The sequence below is a fragment of the Scyliorhinus torazame genome, chromosome 16 (genome assembly GCF_047496885.1).
Source record: "Scyliorhinus torazame isolate Kashiwa2021f chromosome 16, sScyTor2.1, whole genome shotgun sequence".
Classification (NCBI taxonomy): domain Eukaryota; kingdom Metazoa; phylum Chordata; class Chondrichthyes; order Carcharhiniformes; family Scyliorhinidae; genus Scyliorhinus; species Scyliorhinus torazame.
Window position 1 is genome coordinate 14165286 of NC_092722.1, and position 17378 is coordinate 14182663.

A 17378-nucleotide genomic window follows, 5' to 3' on the forward strand; every position below is an offset into this window, starting at 1 on the left:
ACAATAACAGAGGGGTGGGGGCATAAGGGGGTGGGGGCATAAGGGGGTTGTTGCAGTGCTGTAACACATTGTTCAGGTTTGGTTGAAGCCTCCATCTAGAACTCTTGCAATGTTTTTCAGAGTTGCGGCGATGGATCCTGGGATCTGTCTATTTAACAAACTCAATATTTTCTCCAGTTACACAAATGTAGACCTTGACCTTGATCCTGGAATGTTTGAAGTAGCAGCCAGGGCTTCAATGATTGTTGGAAATTCCTTTGTCTCAGCTTGAGAACCAGCTGGCAATCTTGTAATACACTGTTCTTTCTGGGATTACTGCATTTAATGGCCAATTTAAAACAGGCCTGTAAAGTGCATTGTTATAAAAGAGTATTTGGTTTCGGAGTCAAACTTGTAATAAAAACATACAGTAATGCAATTTCAGAGTCCAATTAATATTTTATAACAGGATTTTTACTGCTTTTGTAACAAATTTTAAACACAATTTTATTTTACTATTTATTTTGCAATAAGCTTCTGTGTGCTCTCCTTTTCTTTTTCCCAGTACTTGTTTCACCATAACTTCCTCCCATCTGAGAGGCTAGCTGGGAACCCAGTTCCCAGCCATTCATCTATTCGCCTCTCTAATCGACTTCAAACAGGCGCATGGGAGTGACCCTGGATGAGACTCCCCAAGGTTCACTCCCTCTGTACAATGAGTTTTAATGGCAATGGCAAACACAGCTCATTTTAAATTAAGCAAAATAAAACTCATATTATTCATGCTGTACCTTCCTGATGTTTAATTTTTGTGCCCTGGTCATTGGCTATCTGCTCCAGTGAATATTTGCTTTGATCAGGTTTGTCAATCCTGCTCCTTCTCGCAAGATCTGACGTTCAGCTTTGGTAACCCCTGCACATAACTCTGGTAACCTCTGCACATAAACTTTGATTCCTGATACCTAGAATCACTTGGTGGTTCATTTCTCAAGGACAGGAATATCGTTCCGGTGAACAGGTCGCTAGGACAATACACAGAACCCAGGCAGGGGTCTTTAGTAATAGTTTATACAGCAACAATAATTTTGATTTCTTCTTCGCCCTCTGATAATGTCTTTCCAATTACTGTCAAACACAAGGCTGATGATTTAATAGGCGTATTCATTATAACTCCGAGGCATACCTCTTGATTAGCATGATGTGTGAACATTAAATTTAACAATTTTTTGTTCCTTATACCTTTATTATTTTACATTGAGGAAAATTGAAGTACTCAGGCCATCTTTTTCCCAATTTACTTAAAAGATTCAAAACCTTATCTGGTCCACGTTAGGTGCTGTTTTCTATTTTGGATCACCTAAAATTGTAATGGATAGCTTTGTCTAACTCATTAATCTATGCATTAAAAATACCAAAGACAAAATCTTAATACAAAACCCTGTGCTATGTTCCTTTTAAACTAAAACATGTTCCTTTGTTTCCTCTTAATTAGCAAATTATTTAATAATTGTCAAACTCCTTATTTTTTGAGGCCTTCTTAGCCATTAATTGTCAATGCAGAGTCTTTACATTAACATTCTGAAAATCCAAGTGTACAATATTATGTGCATTTCCATTGACTATCATGCAGAGGAAAAACAACATCAAATTAATTAACATAACGGTTCCCACCTGACATCCTGCTGATTAGCTGTGCTTTACTAGTTGGAAGATTTTTCCTCCCAACTAATGTTAAAGTTACCACTTTATATTTCCCATGACTTGCCACTTTTAAAAAATAACGGAGTTATAGTGGCTAAATTTTAAATACTTGGACATTTATAGTGGATTTTCAAATATGTCTAACATTTCCTCATTCTAGATTCCAATCTCCTTTGTATCTTGTGGATGCATGTTAATTTAGCCGAAGCTATTATAATTTGCACACTCTCTGGCTCCTCTTTTTGGGCACCTAATTTCTTATTTTGGCATCATTCCTTCTTCTTAGTAAAGTCACTTGCAAAATAATTTGGCTGAGCACAAATTCCCTCTATCATTTTAAGCCTCAATACAATACCATCCAATGGTGTTGTTTTAAAATATAAATTTAGAGTACCCAATTATTTTTTTTCAATTAAGGGGCCATTTAGCGTGGCCAATCCACCTAGCCTGCACATCTTTGGGTTGTGGGGGTGAGATCCACGCAGACAAGGGGAGAATGTGCAAACTCCACAAGGAAAGCGACCCGGGGCCAGGATTGAACCCGGGTCCTCAGCGCCGTAAGGCAGCAGTCCTAACCACAGCGCCGTAAGGCAGCAGTCCTAACCACAGCGCCGTAAGGCAGCAGTCCTAACCACAGCGCCACCATGCCGCCCTTATCCAATGGTGTTAATCAACAACAATAACTATTTAAATAGCACCGTTAATGCAGTAAAATGACCCAAGGTGTTCCTTCGGTGCATAATCAGACAAAACAAAATTGACTGAGACCAAGAAGGTGACAAGGTAGGTTGAAAGGGAGAGAGTAAGCAGGGTGTTTCAGGAGTGAATTCAGAGTTTAGGGCTCAGACATCTTAAGACTTGGTGGTCATTGGGGTTCAGCTCCCTAAACCAGTCATACTACAAACTCTAATCACGAAGGACAGAATTTAACATATTCGACATGAAGGAACAACTTTAAGTATACACATGGTTTGCATCTGCGTTATTTCCCACGCACAGTTGATCGCACATTACTATAGAAAAAACACACAAGACAGTTTAATTGTTCAAGGCAAGTTTATTCAGGAAACTGCTTGGAAATTCATTTTCTTTTAATCTGAAAGCGATTTGAATGGTTAACATTCTTGCATTTTTCAGTCAATGCGGCTTTGGTGTGCCATTCTAATTGTGTATAATTTGTTTGAGGCAATATTTTTATTAGACAATTGAAGGAAAAAATCATGGAATTATTCAACACAGAAATGGGATATACTGTTCATGGAGTCAAGGATGATGATTTTTTCCAAATGAAACATCTCAGGTGCGATTTAACGGGAAAAAAACAGAGTTTCGTTTTGGCCGCGTTTAGGGGTGTTTCTCAGCACCTGCAGAGCCGAGAACGACCCCGCTATTAAACGGGACTGTTTCCTTTTGGCCTCAGTGAGGAATGCTCCCAGGATAACGAGTTGGCTGATAGGGGATTGGGATACCTGCTGAGGTCATGTCTGATGACGCCGGTGCAGAGGCCTGAGACCAAGGGGAAGAATATGTAGCACATTGCCACTCGTGCTGTCGTTGAGCAGTGCATTGGCTTGCTGAAAATGCGGTTCTGATGCTTTGACTGCTCTGGCGGTGGCTTACAGTACACCCCCCAAAGAGTCTCTCGCACAGCAGCAGGGTGACATGCTGGAGGACGAGGGGGATGAGCAGGAGGGGGGGTATATGCGGTCATCTGAGGAGGAGGAAGTGGTCCAGGAGTTGGAGGATGGAGGACAGGCGGCGGCAAGGGCCCAACATTCCAGGAGGGCCTCCTAGGATGAGGCTGTGTCCTTCAGCTCAATCCCCCCCCCCCAACCAATTTCCTCCCTCCCTCCCAATCCCCCCGCCATCCGCCCTATTTCCCACCCTCCACTCCATTCCACGCCCCACCGTCCCCCTGCCGCCCCATCATATCGCCCCCTCCCCGACCACCCTGTTCCCCCCTGCAAGGGTATGTGTAACATCACTCCGAGGTGATGGGCCTGTGTTGTCAGCCGGTCACCAAGCAGGAGGAAAGCTCTGCTGCTCCTTGGTGTCTGCTACAGTCTGGCTCCTGTCTTTCTGCTGACAGGGCACTCACACCCATCTTCTGAACGGGGCCTGCATCGGGGGCGTGTGGTCTTGAACCACTGTGCCCTGGGGGTGGGGGGGGGGGGAGAGCGGAGAGCAACAAGGGGTGGGGGTGCAGGCAGGCCTGCTGTGAAGATTAACATAACAAAGGCTTCACATATATTAGGTGTAACATGTTTTAAAAGTGAACATTTTATTGTGACAGATTTCCATTTCCCCTGGCTACAGAAAGTGACCTCACCAGTGCCCACTTAGTGCTCCTCACTCTTTTTGGTTTTCCGTTATCTCGTGCTACCTCTGGGTGTGTCTCCAGAATGAACATCAGAGGTGGAGGCACCTGCTGCCTTCTGGGCCCTGTGGCCTTTGATGCCCTTGGCAGATGTCTTCAGAGGGCCTGGAGCCAGGGGGCTCCGGCCAACTTACCGGTGCCAAAGGCGTCGCCGTGGCACCCTGTTCTGCTTGTTGCCCTTGAGATGCCCAAGTGTCAGGAGGGAGGAGGGACTTGGAAGAACTAGAGACTGCTGTTGTCTCCTTGGTGGCAGGCCCTGGGTCGGCCTCCAGCATGTTCCCTTCCCTGACCGTGCCCTGGGGGGTTCCATAGGACGGAGGGGCAGCTAGAATGAGCACCAGAGACCTCATCTGGCGTTGCCAGTTCTGCACCATGTGTCGATGCTCCTCACTGACTGGGCTCTGGAGTGCCTCGGCAATGCCCATCTGCATCTGGGACATGATGTTGAGGCCCTCAACCATGATCGTCACAAACTGAGGCAAGCCTTGGACACCACCACTCGAGGCTCGGACGTTATGCTCCAGTTTTTCCATTGTGGTAGCCATCCTTGCATTGTTGGCCTCAGTACCACGCATTGCCGGTACCATCTCCTACGCTTGCAGCCTTTGGGACTCCTCCAATCGGCCTTGCAGTCACTGGAATTTCGCTGACACGGTGTGTCACGGCTGTGTCCGATCCAGCAGTGTCCAGGGATCTAGCAGACCACCAACTGCTGTCTCCCCAGGGTGTTCCTGCCTCCACCTGATGTGCATCAGCAACTGTGTGGTGCTCACCAGGTTGTGCCTATCCACTAATTTTGCCCACCAAGGTGTGTGTCTCTGCGCTGATGGAAGTTGCGGATGATAGCTGTGATGCCTCGCTGGTAGTCTCCTTGGAGTTCTCCTCTGAGGTGGTCTCTTGGGTGGCGGGGGTGGGAAATGACTCCGGGTGGCCTGGCCCCACCAGACGGAGATCCTGCGAGACAATGGACATGTGTTCAGTGAGAGGAAAGAATCATTTTGAATGACATTAGCTACTTACTTGAGGCAGGTCATCTGGGTGAAGGGGCAGTGGATCCTCAGCGCAGGCCAACCTTGCTGTCAGTGACTGCTCTCTCCTTGGGTAACCCTGCGAATTCCAGGGCTCGTTCCTCATAGAGGGGGAGGACTCAGATCTCTGGGTCTCCACCCCCCGTCTTGGCACTTTCCTGTTTATTATAGTCTATCTTCTCCTGCGGGGTCAAAGAGAAGGGCCGGGGGGTCTATAGCAGGTGGCATGTGTGGGCACCGCACCTGGACATGAAGGGGTTGTGCCGGTGGGTGCCAGAGGATTCCGAGGAACATGCACGAAGATCGGATGTGGGGAGAGTGAGAGATGTCAGCCAGTGAATTAAGGGGGGGGGGTTAGGAATTTGAGGGATGGCAGGCAGAACTGATGCCAGGAGAGGTGGTAACGTACTCTTGCAGCTCGTTGGAGCTCATTTGTCATATATGTGGCAGCATGATGGTCCTCCATGTCATGCTGCCCGCACTGACGCTGTCGCTGCCACTGACTCCCAGGCGGCATTGTTGACCCTGCTGCTGGTCCTCAGACCCCCCCTCGGGGGAACAGGCTGTCCCACCTCTCATTTACAGCATTGAGAAGCTGTGTGAAGCTGCCATCCCCAAAGCGAATAGCGCTGGAGTCAAGGCTGCCATGCTTGTGTGTTGACCGGGAGTGAGTGATGAGGGAGCGTTCAGAAGCAGCTTCCCCTTGTTAGTTGGGAGCTGATGAGGCGCAAGTCGGGTGAAGCAGATAGCGAAGCAGCCAGAAATGTCGAGAATCTCATGGGGGTTTATTTCTGGCAAGTGCCGTTGAGTATGGGCCAATGCAGCCGTCAGCAAACACCCCGCCAAACACGCCCAAAAACGGACTTTGACAGTTTTTCCATTGAATTGCGCCCTAAATGTCTGATGCCATTTTACTAGAGTCTGAGAAATTGAGAGTTAAAGCAATTGTGAACAGTTTGTATAGCAGCCAAGACAAAGAAATCCTAAACAGGTTGGTGTAAAATCCTGGACTGGAGTCATTGTTAAAAGTGGAGCAGATGCTTTGTTTAAAAGAGTCATTTGTAAAACTTGGACTGGATTTTGGAATGCAAAATGTTACGGGGACGTATTATTGTGAGAGAAGGTTTTAAAGCGTGCTTTTGGGAGTGGAGTTTGGAAACTCTCACGTAACAATCATCTGGGGGGATTCAGGGGAGAATTCCACAGACACTAACTTGGGTTCAAAGCGGAGTGTGTGTATTTGGCCACAGTCATCTTGTGTGTTTAAAAGGGATTTTGTGGGTTAATGAGACTGTTGTAGATTAAGACGTGTGGTGTAATGAGGGTTAATCTTTAAATCTGTCTATAATTGTTAAGATAAGGGGAAGTAAAGATGTATTATATCAAAGTCCAATTTTCTCATGTTTCATTAAAAAAAAATCTAAATAATTAGCGGTCCTGTGACTCTGTTCCTCTGTGTTTTATGAAACAAAAAGTAAAAGTTACGATCTTTTGAGCCAGGGTTTCATTCTGGGATCTTCCCATCCAATTATATCATGATATCGGATTATAACAGTATTCTGTGCCTCGAGATGCAAAACCGAGGATCCTGTTTGCCTTTTTATGGCCTACGTACCTGCACACCATCTTTACTGACCTCTGTATCGGCACACCGGAGTCTCTTTACTCCATTTAAAATGTTATAATTTCAGGTATACCTTTCCATCCTGTTCTTGCTGCAAATATTGCTTCACATTCTCTCCGTGGAATGACATAAGAGTCACAGAAAGAGGGCCTTCCACCCATCCGGTCTGCCCCAGCCACCAAGCACCTATCTATTCTAATTGCATTTTTCAGCACTTGGTCCGTAGCCATACTCAAGTGCTCATCTAAATGCTTCTTGAATGTTTTGAGGGTTCCCACCTCTACTACCCTTCCAGGCAGTGAGTTCCAGACTCCCACCATCCTCTGGATGAAAAAGCTTTTCCTCAAATCCCCTGTAAATCTCCTGCTCCTTAACTTAAATCTATGCCCCCTGGTTACTGACCCCTCTACGAAGGGGAAAGGTTCCTTCCTATCTACCCAATCTCTCCCACCTAACCATCCACCTTGCTTGACTGTACACGTTGTTTTGGAGTCTTTCCCATTATTGCAATGTCCCATTGTCATGATTTGATGGCAGAAATTAACATTGGCTGCTACTTCATCTCTGGATTTTGGATTACTGTAGTTTTAGGAAACAGGGGAGTTAAACTGGCTCTATTACAGGGATATTTGGCAACAATCTTTACTCAACTCTAATCTCTATTTCTAATGCTCTTCTCCGCTCTTCTGAATGTGCTGAATATTTATGAGGTACAGCTCCATGATGTTTAGAGTCCAAGATGAAAGGTCATAGATATTAGATATAGATACAGACTTATAAATCCAATAGGGTATTGAGGAGAAACTTCCTATCCAGAGTGATAACAATGTGGAATGGAGTATGTTTTTGAGACAAATAGCAACGTGCACTTAAGGGGAAGCTAGGTAAACACACGAGGGAAAAAAGGAATAGGAGAATATCCTGGTACGGTGGAAGGAGACGCATATGAGACATAATTGCGAACATAAAAGATTTGCATCGAATAGTCCGTTTCTGTGCTGCATATTTATTATGACTCACCCAAGTGGTCCCTGCTTTATATGTAAGTGAATATAATGCAAACAGCAGAATATTTGACATATTATATTATATTACATGCAAGCTCAATTTTATTCTACATGCACTCTTCAGTGATCGTCATGTGATAGATCAACAAGAACTCTGACGGGTTCTTTTTTCCCTATCCATGTGCCAGGAAAACTGAGGCCTATTGTACAAATTAACATGAGCAGGAATTGAACCTGGAGCGTTTAGTCTGCAAGGGTCAGTACAATACCACACTTTGCCCCTGCACACTGAGCCATCAGAGAAGCTCTTAAATTGCACCCCTCGTCTTGAATTTTGACTTGCAGGTCACAGTCCAGCATTTTTCCAAGGTAACTTAAACACTGATTTACTTGCTTTTGAAGGGAGGGAAGTGGCCTCTGTAATGTTTACACATTAGCGTTTTATTCCTGAAATCACAAGCTAGTTAGTTAGTCTTGATTCTATTGATTGTTCAACCTTGCCTCAGGGGTCAGCCTTGACATGGTACCATGGCTTTTCACCATCAATTCCTAGAACTGTTAAATGCAGGCTAAAACTTTATCAAATGTTTTAACGATTAGGGCTTCATTTTAGAAAATATTTTTCAGTTATGCACTGCAAACTATTTCTACAAAAAAAAGGATTGAAAGCATTTAACTACTGGAGTTGCAGATGTCCTGATATTACAGCATACATTCCCAGGCTAAGTTGATCTGCAATTAAACTGAACATCAAAGAGTGAGAATTTTATTTCATACAATACTCATCACTTCTGCAATACAAAAAGCTGAAACTTACATTATAACTTATGAATTACACTCAATTTTGTTTTAAACATGGATTTAAAATAAAAATGAAGATGTCCTTTATTTTTGCACAGGATTAGAGGCATTAATAGGCCATATAGTCTTTTATCAAACACTGACATTTTATGGAAATTTTTAGCCTACTTGTATTATGTAGAGAAGTGAAAATCTGCATTACGGACAATCAACTGGCGTGTCCCAATTAAAACTTATAATTATTACGATACGTGAATTATAAATGAACATTAAGAAATAATAGTGAACTGGTGGCAAAATAGATTAGTCACTGGCCTTTCATTCTGGGACCCAAGTTTAAATTTACCCAATGTTACCCATTGCTCAGCAGTGGCATTTCTGTCTCTGAATCAGAAGATTGAGGGTTCAAGTTCTACTGCAGAGCATATAATCTATGACAACACTTCAGTGCAGCACTGAGTCAGAGACACTGTCTTTCAGTTGTAACATTAATCTGAAGTCCCATCTGCCCACTCGAGTGGAAGGAAAAGGTCTCATGACACTCTTCCCCACTGACCTGGCCAATATTTATCCCGTAACTAATACCTAAAACAAATTGTCCAGCCATTATCACATTATCACTGTTTGTGGTACCTTGCGGTATGAAAGGTAGTTGCTCTCTTTCCCACATTACAACAGTGACTTAACTTCAAAAATACTTAATTGGCAAAAACATGCTTTGGAGGCTCAGTCATTGAGTATGCTCAAAGCAGCGCAAGATAGATTTCTAGATACCAAAGACATCAGGGTATATAGGGGATACCGCAGGAAGGTGGCATTGAGGTAGAGAATCAGCCATGATCTAGTTGAGTGGCACAGCAGACTTGAGGGGCCAAATGGCCACTCCTGCTCCTCTGGGACATCCTGAGGTCATGAAATTCCAGTGTTTCTTTCCGATTCAGCAGCAATTTGAAACTTCACTTTTTACAATGTTTTTTGGTGCTGAGGGCAAGTCACAGAGGCAGCGAAGAAGCCCTACACTGCACTTCACTGTGCCACATCTGACTTGGATTATGCCGAGCTGACAGTGGGTACCTAAAATAGGAAGCATTCTAGTTCCCAGCGCTAAAACTTCTCACTTTAATCGGCATTAGAAATATATAATTATTTGCATTATTTATAAGCTGTGGACCGTGACTATGGGTGCGATTCTCCCAAATAATTTCTACGTTAATTTGTGCTGGATTTTTCAGGTAGTTTCCAGCCGGCTCTGTCGGTGAGTTCCCCCCACTATTCAATGGCACATAGTCACTTTTTTGGACCCTGGGGAGTTTCTCACCAGTTTAGCCCTTGCATAGGGCTCGATCTTCCCAAAAGGGAACAAAGCAAGCCCGTTTAGCCATGTGTTTCCCAGCACTCACAGTGCCGAGAAACACATGGCTATTCAACGTGACTTGCTTTGATTAAGGGGCCGAAATGAGGAATGCCCGGCCGAGGCTGCACATAGCATAGTTTTTTACAATGGGGTGCTTCACTCGCCAGAACTCCCTGTTGTAGCGAGAGATGGTTTCTCAATCTCCTAGGCCCCGAAAAAAGTCCCAGACCTCCCTGCCAGCCCAAACACAACATGGGAGGGTCCCCTGGTCCCCGCATACCCCCATGCCAGGCATCCCCACCCGATTGCACATGTGCATAAAATGCCAGCTTGACACCCTGGCAATGCCCCTGCCAGCACCACAGAAGTGCCAGGCTGGCACCCAGGTGGCACTGCCAGGATTCCAGACTGGCAGAGCCAGGGTATCCAAGTGGCACCAGCAGTGCCAGGGCACACCCTGCCTAAAGGACATGCAGTTGGGAGTCTCCAATTGCCCTGGAGACCCCCACGAGTGCTGTTTCGTCCAGTCCCCGTTTGTGGGGACCTATACCAAACTGCGCTCACCCAATTCAAAGGGATTGAATCCCAAAGCCTCAGCTGCCTCAGGAACCTGCACATTAGAGTAAGGATTACTGCCTCGCTCTAATACGCAGATTTACCAAAAACTGATCCCGTCCATTGTGGGTGGGATTCCCATTGCAACGTCTCGCAGGATTGCGATGAATCTAGCGAGATGTTGTGAGACGGGTAGATTCCGGGAGCGGTGTCTCCCGGCTTTCACCAGCCACCTTGTGCCGCAGCGAGATGCTTTTCCGGCGCAGAGTGGCCGGAAGTTTTCTCTTCACTCAAGTGAAACGAGGCCGGTGAATAGCAGGAGAGGCCAAAAAAGAGAACTGGGCCAGGCACCAAACAGTTTGCGATGCAAACCGCCCGCTCCCTTAGGTATAATCCGGACCTCGCCGTAGTGTGGTGAGAAACCAATTATCACCTCTTAATAATAATATTTTATTGTCACAAGTATGAAGTTACTGTGATAAGCCCCTATTTCCATGCAATTAACGAGAGCCACCCCATAGCCAACGGCCTCCCGTCATTTAACGGCCTCCCCAGCAAGTGGTTACGATTAGTGCTCCTTTTGAAAAAGGGGAACCTAGCGGAAGGACTTCTGTGGGGAGCCGAGGAGGTGAGTAGCCACCTTAGCTCCCAGGCAGAGAGCCCGGGGGCGTTGGGCTTGCCACCCCATTGCTCGATGGGAGAACCTCGGCTAAGGATGGGTGACCTTCAGCTAGGAATGGGGGACTCTCTGCAAGGTGTGCCGCCATGGGTTAGTGGGGGGGCATGTGCTGGGGAGGCAACCGGGGGGGGGGGGGGGGCACCACAATGCCAATCCCTGGATAGTGTGTACCTGGTCCAGGGGCAACCTTTGTGCCTGCCTGTCTGCCCCACCGACCACCCATAACCTGCATCGTCTGCCGAGGCCTCTGGCTGAAGCCTACTGCTCATAGCGAATTGGCAATCGTGGTTGAGTAGCACTTCAGACAACCCAAGTGGATTCCTGTGGGTGGGTGACCATCAGTACGTGCAGCTCATTGTCTGGCATCCCAATCACACCATGATGCCTGGACAGTGTGTTTGAACACTGTGGAAGGCAACACCACACATGTAGCAGCCAACATCCAAACACCCAGGGGATGGGAGACAGCTCCAGGGACATGTCCATGGCCGGAGGATGGGTGAGTGCCACGGGGAGTGGAGGATGCCTGGAGAGTTAGGCCAAAGGTTCGGAGGTCAGCCCACTTTGAGGAAGAAAGTTACAGAGGCATCATACTGGTTGTGCACAAGGTGTTTATTGTGTGTGACAATTCCAAACTCACCTGCCACCCCGTCCCGGCTCACCCTCCAACGTACTCCCTCCCAACCCAAACCCCCCCTCCCCCCGGTGCCCTCAGATCCTCCATGTGCTGGGCCCTCCTAGCTGTACCACTACATCTAGGTGTATCCCCAGGATGCCCATTAGAGGTGGAGGCAGCCAGCTGCTTACAACGTCCTGTGGCCTTCGATGCCCCTAGTCGGCATCCTCTGAGAGTTCTGGGACCGGAGCACTTATCGACAGCCGACAGGAACTCGGGGGGAGCTGTAGGCCACCGTCGCCACTCCATGGGACTGGTCCGGGTTGGCACCCAGTGCCTCCTCATCCCACTTGGTGCCCTAGGGCCCTGGGATTCACCTTGGGACAGAGGGGCATCTGCTTCGAGATCCTGCATCACCCAGCCCCAGCGGTTCCCCAATGCCTGCACCATTGTGTTGACACCCTTGATGATGCTCCTCAGTGAATGAGATATGCTCTGCAGTGCCTCGGCAATGCCCACATGAGACTGGGACAAGTCTGCAGCACCTCAGCCATTCCCATCTGAGAGCAGGACATGTCCAACAGAACCTCATCAAGGTTGACCTGGTACTGGGTCAGATCCCCCATTGAGTCGGACAGTCTGCTGAGACCCTCAGCCATGCTTGTTACCGACTGCACCACGCCTTGGACACCTGCACTAATGGTGCCGATGTCGTGCACCAGGCTCTCCACTGGGGTTGCCACCCTAGCAGTGTTGGCCTCAGTGCCACGCACTGCCGGCGACGTGTTTCACAGCGCCAGAGTCCCGGATTCGAATCCTGCTCAAGTCACTGTCTTTGCGGAGTCTGCACGTTCTCCACATGTCTACGATGGTTTCCTCCGGGTCCTCTGGTTCCCTCCCACAGGTTCCGAAAGATGTACATTTTAGGGGAATTGGACATTGTGAATTCTCCCTCTGTGTACCTGAACAGGCGCCAGAGTGTGGCGATGTGAGGATTTTCACAGTAACTTCATTGCAGTGTCAATGTAAGCTAACTTGTGACAATAATAAAGGTTATTATTATCTCCTGCGCCCGTAGCCTCTGGGACTCCTCCAAGCGGCTTTGGACCTGCTGGAGTGTTGCGGACATCTCCCTCTAAATGTCCCAACCGCTCCCTAACATCTCCATCAGCTCTGGGTAGTTGTTCCACAGGCTCAGCATCAGGATGGGACCCAGCTGGGTCCTGGGATCCAACAGACCTCCAACTGCTGTCTCACCAGGGGGTTCCTGCTCCACCTTATGTACATCAGCAACAGTGTGGTGTTCACCAGATTGTCTCCCAGAAGCCTGACCACTAATATTTCCGACCGAGGTGCATAGATCTGCGCTGGCGGAGGGGAGGGATGACAGCTATTATGCCTCGATCGTGTCTTCCTCGGGGCTCTCCACTGAGATGTTCTCCAGGGAGGCAGGAGCGGGAGGCTACCCGCAATGGGCCGTCGCCGTCGACTGGAGGACCTGTGGGAGAATGGGCATATGGTCAGTGGGAGAGATGGGTCAGTCAGTAAGGCAATATCAACTCACGTTTGACAGGTCCTCTTAGGCGCCTGGTGGTTCCTCACCTCTGCGGCGTCCGCCAGCCTCCGCATTGGTGACTGCTCTGTCCTCGGCCACCCCTATCATCTCCAGGGCTCCTCAAAGGCGGTGAGGATCCTTATGTCTGGCACACCACCGCCAGTCTGGGACCTCTCTTGGCGATTGTGGGAGAGCTTTTCTTGAGGAGACACAGAGAGGGCATCATTAGCCACACGAGTGTTGGGAGGAGGGTATGTGAAGGATTGGGGGGATTTGAAAGGAGAGGGTGAGTGGAGAGAGGGTTGGGGTCACATGGAGAGTTGGGGGGGTGAATGCTCGCATGGGGGCGGAAACGTCTCAGGCAAGGGTTGGGCGTCAGTGTCTACTCACTCGTGCTGCCCGGTGTAGAGCGTTGACCTTTTTCCGGCACTGGAGGTCACACTCCTGGCACTCACAGCCGCTGCCACCTCATCCCAGGCAGAACTGGCTGCCCTATGGTTCACCCTCTGGGACACTTGGGGGAACAGGACATCCCTCCTGGCCTCCACTGTGCCCAGGAGCCTCCCAGATCTGCATCCCCGAATCTTGGGCCGGCCTCCTGGGCACCATCGTTGCGATCTGGCTAAAGTTGGCTGATCAAGTGCTGCTTAAGTGCTGCTTGGCCTTGTTTGCGGGAGGCTGGCGAGCGTGGTGCCGGCGAATAGGCTGGTGAGCCTTAGATTGCGGCCCGAAGCCCGCAGGGTCTCGTTAAGTGGACCAATTAACATTGAATAGTGTTGCTGGCTTCGCTGGGCTGAGCGCCGGGAAGATCGTGGCAGTTCCTGCTCGCTGCAACACTTAGAAATCTTTCTGGAGAATCGCGCCCATAGAATTTCTTTTAGCTCTGGGGAGCTAAACACAGAGATCAGGCCGCCATTTCTGTGGGCCAGCACTGATCGGCGCCCAGCTGCAGCCTCCCTGGGGAGGCTGGAAAAACATGGGAGGCCGGTGGATATAGGGTGAGTAGGCCTTAAGTATTTTTTTGACCTATTTTTTGTCATTGGCAAATAGGGTTAAGGAAAATCCCAAGGCTTTTTACACGTACATAAAAAGCAAGAGGGTAGCCAGGGAAACGGTTGGTCCACTGAAAGATAGGCAAGGGAATCTATGTGTGGAGCCAGAGGAATGGGCGAGGTACTAAATGAATACTTTGCATCAGTATTCACCAAAGAGAAGGAATTGGTGGATGTTGAGTCTGGAGAAGGGTGTGTAGATAGCCTGGAGATGATAGGGGTGGCCGAGGACAGAGCAGTCACCAATGCGGAGGCTGGCGGACGACGCAGAGGTGAGGAAGCACCAGGCTCCTCTAAGAGGACCTGTCAAACGTGAGTTGATATTGAGATTCAAAAAGACGAGGTGTTGGGCGTCTTGAAAAATATTAAGGTAGATAAGTCCCCAGGGCCTGATGGGATCTACCCCAGAATACTGAAGGAGGCGAGAGAGGAAATTGCTGAAGCCTTGACAAAAATCTTTGGATCCTCATCGTCTTCAGGTGATGTCCCAGAGGATTGGAGAATAGCCAATGTATCCCTTTGTTTAAGAAGGGTAGCAAGGATAATCCAGGGAACTACAGGCCGGTGAGCCTTACGTCAGTGGTAGGGAAATTACTGGAGGGAATTCTTCGAGACAGGATCTACTCCCATTTGGAAGCAAATGGACGTATTATTGAGAGGCAGCATGGTTTTGTGAAGGGGAGGTCATGTCTCACTAACTTGATAGAGTTTTCCGAAGAGGTCACAAAGATGATTGATGCAGGTAGGGCAGTGGATGTTGTCTATATGGACTTCAGTAAGGCCTTTGACAAGGTCCCTCATGGTAGACTGGTACAAAAGGTGAAGTCACACGGGATCAGGGGTGAGCTGGCAAGGTGGATACAGAACTGGCTAGGTCATAGAAGGCAGAGAGTAGCAATGGAAGGGTGCTTTTCTAATTGTAGGTCTGTGACTAGTGGTGTTCCGCAGGGATCAGTGCTGGGACCCTTGCTGTTCGTAGTATATATAAATGATTTGGAAGAAAATGTAACTGGTCTGATTAGTAAGTTTGCAGACAACACAAAGGTTGGTGGAATTGCGGATAGCGATGAGGACTGTCAGGGGATACAGCAGAATTTAGATCGTTTGGCGACTTGGGCGGAGAGATGGCAGATGGGAGTTTAATCCGGACAAATGTGAGGTAATGATTTTGGAAGGTCTAATGCAGGTAGAGAATATACAGTGAAAGGTAGAACCCTCAAGAGTATTGAAAGTCAGAGCGATCTAGGTGTAAATGTCCACAGGTCACTGAAAGGGGCAACACAGGTGGAGAAGGTAGTCAAGAAGGCATACGGCATGCTTGCCCTCATTGGCCGGGGCATTGAGTACAAGAATTGGCAAGTCATGTTGCAGCTGTATAGAACCAGAAGGATGTGGAGGCTTTAGAGAGGGTGCAGAAGAGATTTATCAGAATGTTGACTGGTATGGAGGGCATTAGCTATGAGGAGTGGTTGAATAAACTCGGTTTGTTCTCACTGGAATGACGGAGGTTGAGGGGTGACCTGATAGAGGTCTACAAAGTTATGAAGGGCATAGACAGAGTGGATAGTCAGAGGCTTCTCCCCAGGGAAGAGGGGTCAATTACTAGGGGGCATAGGTTAAAGGTGCAAGGGGCAAGGTTTAGAGTAGATGTACGAGGCAAGTTTTTTTACGCAGAGGGTAGTGGGTGCCTGGAACTCGCTGCCGGAGAAGGTGGTGGAAGGAGGGACGATAGTGACATTTAAGGGGCATCTTGACAATACATGATGGGAATAGAGGGATACGGACCCAGTAAGTGTAGAAGATTGTAGTTTAGTTGGGCAGCATGGTCGGCATGGGCTTGGAGGGCTAAAAAGCCTGTCCTGTGCTGTACTTTTCTTTGTTCTTTGTTCTTATTTCTGATAGCGTTGTTTGGTCCCGCCCTTTTGGGCGGAGTTCTGAATCCGACGCCGCGCTGGACTTGGGTGAATCACATGAGGCGCAGGCTGCCAGGAAACCCATGAGGGGGCTCTCTCAAGATTCTCTGACCGTGTTGTGCTCTCGCTCGAGCACAACGCGGCCAGAGAATCGCGCCCCACGTGTAAAACTGAGGAACAATTTAACTTAAACAAGTCCAAAGATGTGCAGGTTAGATGAATTGGACATGCTAAATTAGCCCTTCGTGTCCAAAGATGTGGATGCACTGTGCAGAAGACCATTCGGCCCATTGAGTCTGCACCGACCCTCCGAAAGAGTATCCTACCCAAGCCCATACCCCCACCTAATCTTTTGGACACCTGGGGGCAATTTCACATGGGCAATCCACCTAACCTGCACGTTTGCACTGTGGGAGGAAACTGGTACCCAGAGGAAACCCACAGACACAGGGTAAAGTGCAAACTTCACACAGCCACCCAAGGTTGGGATTGAACACAGGTCTCTGGTGCATCGTTTCACCTGTTTGGAGTCTGCACGTTCTCCCTGCGTCTGCGTGGATTTCCTCCCACAGTGCAAACGTGCAGGCTAGCTGGATTGGTCCTGCTCAATTGTCCCTTGGTGTCCAAAAGATTACGTGGGGAAGTGGGTTTCCAGAATTAGGGTGTGGCCTTAAGTAGAGTGCTCTTTCCAAGGCTCGATGGGCTGAATGGCCTCCCTCTGCTCTTGTGGCATCTGCAAAGCCAAGGGTGAAATAAGGGCGTAATCGATTACGACAATCCCCAAAGCGATGGACACTGAACCCCTCCGCATCGTGGAGTCGGCCTGTGCCAACATTGACAGCAGCTGTTAACCGCCCTTACCTGAGGCGAAAGAGAGAGAGAGAACCGCCTCCTTTGCTTCGGGCGGCGGCCCTGGGCGGGGCGCGTGGGGGACTGTGGGAATTGTAGTCCGTGGGCCAGACCGCGGCCCTGGGCGGGGCGCGTGGGGGACTGCGGGAGTTGTAGTCCTTGGGCCAGGCCGCGGCCCTGGGCGGGGCGCGTGGGGGACTGCGGGAGTTGTAGTCCTTGGGCCAGGCCGCGGCCCAGGGCGGGGCGCGTGGGGGACTGTGGGGGGGTTGTCGTCCTTGGGCCAGGCCG